We start from the raw sequence: 4,593 nt of genomic DNA on the forward strand, positions 1-4,593 counted from the left end.
CCAAGCTTTTGATTATATAGACTTCTTTCTAGTTCTAATTTGTTATTTTATTAACCTTAATTGTTTTACTGATTTTTACTTTGTTTTTTGATTCTTTCATTATTTAAAAAAAAATGATACCATGTAGTAATTTAATCTCAGGAGCTCCTATATTTCTGAAAGCAAAGTCATACCTTTCCATTCATTGTTAACTTTTTACATTCTAGAATTCAAGAATTAATACACATTTTCCTCAAGGAGTAATCTAAGAATAATCCCAGGTGATAGACATGTCTTATGAAGTTTGGGAATCAGTAATTCTGTTTGATTTGTAAATAAGTCAGAAATATATTTTTATGCAGGCTGAATTCAGCATGAAAATGAAAGCATGCACGTGGGAGTCACCATTTTCATGATTACTTCTAATCCATTATTTAAAAAACCCTATTTCATATAGCTGACTCCTAATAACGAATGTAAGTAGAAGTCCTGAAAAAGTGTTTTCAAAAGAAAATGAGAGAAATCACTATTTTGATCAATTGGAAGCAGAGTACTATATATAGGCTTTCTTGTAAAGCTGAACCAAATGAAGATAAAAAGATCATTTGCCTGAGTGAGTTGATTTATCTTTATACACCTATTTTAGTTTACTTGCAATAACAGATAGAGACTCTGGGTGACTTAATGGGTTGTGCACTGGAGTACTAAGCAATGGGTCAGCTTTTGGAAAAACGGGCTGCTCTGCAGTGGAGAGATATGCTTTCTGCTCCGGTAAAGATTTAGTCTCAGAAAAGTATCAGGGCAATTCTACTCTGTGTTATTGAATTGCTATGAGTCAGAATCAGCTGGATGGCAATGATTTCTTTCTTCCTTTTCTAAATGATAAGAGGAGAGGAGAAAAGTCAGGATCATCTTGGCCTAGATGTGTACATTAGCTGATCTTTTCAAACAGAATACAAATTTTCATGTGGACAGTCACTTTAAAACTGAACACCTATACTTACCTGGCAGGGGAGATACCATGATCACGAAGGTGGTTTTCCCAGGGCGAGGCTTATCCATTGCACTCTGGATGTGCTGACCCCTGCATATCCCCAAATGTGGGAAACTCAACTGCATGATTTGCGGTAGTGGGGGACTGTGTTCGCGCTCTCCCCTGAAAAAAACAAAACAAAAACTGAACACCTAACTCACTGCCACTGAGTCAATTCTGACTCTCAGTCATGCTTCGGAGCAGGATAGAATTGCCCCTGTGAGTTTCACAAATGCCAGGTCTTTATGGGAGTAGAAAGCCTCCTCGTTTCCCACAGTTACATTAAACTATATTCAATGTTTATATTATGTTATATGTATGCATATATATGATGTCACACAAATTATAGTACTTAAATACTACTTAGAACACTCGTGGATGGTGATTCACAAATACAGCAGTGGCTGTTTTTCTACTTAAGAATCAACAAGAATAAAACAGCTCACTGCCGTGGAGTTGACTTCAATTCACAGCAACCCTATAGGATGCATGCAATTTACGTTCTCGTGCTCAGGAATGGTCCATTATAATTCTTTAAGCTTTAGCTTTCATTCCATCTGAGACTAGCTCAGAGGCATAAAGCACACATGTAGGGGCAATTGATGTTTGGAGTCCATTTTGTCATTATGAAGGTGATTACAAAATCCATTTTATCTATATAATAAATTGTAAATGTTTACAATTATCTTAATTGGAGAAGTTAAAGTACTATAAGACGGTCGTTATAAAAAACAGAAGTTTTAAGATAAAGATGACATCACCTATTAAATATATCTGAAAGACTGTAATGTCTCATTACTCAATATAGTCAATTCAAATGACTAGAACCAAATCTAGAGTCAAATGATAACTAAACAGGACACACTTGCAGAATCTCACACAGCATTTCAAACCAGATTATTGGTTTTTTTCTAATTTTTAAATAGACTATTAATTATTTATCAAATAATTTGTTTAACTTGTACTTTAAAAAATCATTTTATTGGAGGGTTGTACAATTCTTATCACAATCCTTACATACATCCATTGTGTCAACATCCATTGTGTTACATACATCCATATGTACATCTGTTGCCCTCATCATTCTCAAAACATTTGCTTTCTACTTGAGCCCTTAACATCGGCTCCTCATTTTTCCCCCTCCCTCCCTGCTCCCCCCTCCCTCATGAACCCTTCCTTCATAATTCACAAATTATTATTATTTTGTCATATGTTTTTCTGTCCGATGTCTCCTCCCCCCCTCCCACTGTCCTCTTCTCTGCTGTCCATCCCCCTGGGAGGAGGCTATACGTAGATTCTTGTAATTGGTTCTCCCTTTCCACCCCACATTCCCTACAGCCTCTAGGCATCACCACTCTCACCACTGATCCTGAAGGAATCATCTATTAACTTGTACTTTTAAAGATCATCTTTGTCCTAAACTCTTTAATGAAAGACTAAGTTTTTGAGCTACTGAAAAACATTTTCTTATGTGTAAAGATATAAATTAATTCAAGTAAGTATACTTTCCTTTTAGGAATTATTTTATTAAAATGTATCATTCTATTAATATTTTATTCCAACTTGAAATTAACTGTAATGGAAATTAGTCTTCCATTTTTTTCATTTCCTGGTAGAAAATAGATGCATCATGACATCTACTGAACTTTACTGCTCATTAGATTATTGTTTCATTACATGCTAAATTATCTAAATAGCTCAGACTTTATTTCAGTTACTGGAAGAAAATGACAACAAACCCCAAAAATATATATATATATATTTCTAGAAATGAGATTGATATATAGTATTTTTTTCAGGAATACTTAAAAATGAACAGTATCAAAATTAAAGTCTGTTGATGTGCCCAAAATTTCTAGTACAGTTGGTGTCTCAATCAAGTTATGAATATTTAAATTGTGTATCAGATATATAAAATACAATAAACCAGACAATGGGTCTATTCATATGTAACTCAAGGGGCATTTTTATTAGTTCAAGAATTATAATGCTTGAATTGTGTCCTTTCTTTGTGTCAACTTGGCAAAGTAATGATTCTGAGTTTGAAGTTTTTCGTATTTTATGATCTCATGCAATTATCCTCTATTTTGTGATATTTGTAAATACTGATCTCTATGTAGTCATGGAGGCATGCTGGTGGCACAGTAGATTAGTAATTTTGCTGCTAACTTCAAGGTTAGTGGTTTAAAGCCAGCAAAAGCTTGAAAGGCAAAAATGAAATTGTCTGCTCTCTAAAAGATTTAGTCTCTTCTGTAAGGGAGGAGACAAGCTAGTCACAGTGCAGGGAAGCAACTATGAAACATACAACTTTCCTCTAGTTTTTAAATGCTTCCTTCCCCCCCCCCTATTATCATGATCCCAATTCTACCTTACAAATCTAGCTAGACCAGAGGATGTACACTGGTACAGATAGCAACTGGAAACACAGGGAACCCAGAGCAAATGATCTCTTCAGGACCAGTGGTGTGAGTGGCGATACTGGGAGAGAGTGGGTTGGAAAGGGGGAACCGATTACAAGGATCTACATATAACCTCCTCCCTGGGGGACAGACAACAGAAAAGTGGACAAAGGGAGACTTCGGACAGTGTAAGACATGACAAAATAATAATTTATAAATTATCAAGGGTTCATGAAGGAGGGGGCAGTGGGGAAGGAGGGGGGAAATGAGGAGCTGATGCTAGGGGCTTAAGTGGAGAGCAAATGTTTTGAGAATGATGAGGGCAACAAATGTACAAATGTGCTTGGCACAATGGATGTATGTATGGATTGTGAGTTGTATGAGCCCCAAATAAAATGCTTTAATTAAAAAAAAGTTTTAAAACAGAAAAATGTGAAAATGAAAAAAAGAGTTGTATGATCCCTCAATAAAATGATTAAAAGCAAAAAGATTTAGTTTCCGAAACCCAAAGAAACAGTTCTATTGTATTCTATAGGACTTCTATGAGTTGGAATGTACTCAAGGCAATGGAGTTGGTTATTTGTTATTGGAGTAAGATTAGGGTCAAAGTGTGTCTTGAGTCCCATCTTAACAGAGTGTTGTGACTCAAGGCACACCCTTACTAAAGTCATCAAGGACTCAATCATGCCCTCATTAAGCCACACCTTTAAGTGATTCAGGTGAATTATACCATGTATCTTAGAGGTATTTGACCTACACTTAATTTTAGGCCTTGCCATCTTCAATTCTATGGAACATTCTATCTGTGTTTCCTTCAAATAAGTCTCGTGGAAAGTATGGTCTCTATGCTCCTTAGAGCAAGGAATGCCATACTTTGTCTCATATACTTTGGACATGTTATCAAGAGAGTCTAGTCCATGGAAAAGGACATCATGCTTAGTAAAGTAGAGAATCAGCAAAAACAGAGGAAGACCTTTGACAAGACGAACTGAAACAGTGGCTGCAGGACCAGACAGTATTTCTTTCTGTTTTACTTGGGGTTGCTATGAGTCAAAGGCAACTTGATGACATGTAACGACAACAACAACAACAATAATATATACTTATCATGAGGCAGTACTATTCAAAATAACACCAAAGTGTTCTCAAAAAATCAGAATAATTAAGGAGAAAAACAAAGGA

General features: G+C 35.7%; 1 non-coding gene across 1 annotated transcript; it reads left to right on the forward strand.

Moving 5' to 3' along the window:
- The first annotated feature begins 975 nt into the window (after positions 1 to 975).
- On the forward strand, positions 976 to 1,138 carry LOC115870658. The gene has a single exon (XR_004046825.1). It is a non-coding gene; the product is annotated as a U1 spliceosomal RNA (small nuclear RNA).
- Positions 1,139 to 4,593: the final 3,455 nt, after the last annotated feature.

Source organism: Echinops telfairi, unplaced genomic scaffold, assembly GCF_000313985.2.
Source record: "Echinops telfairi isolate 266 unplaced genomic scaffold, ASM31398v2 ScPeMD7_2186;HRSCAF=2738, whole genome shotgun sequence".
NCBI lineage: Eukaryota > Metazoa > Chordata > Mammalia > Afrosoricida > Tenrecidae > Echinops > Echinops telfairi.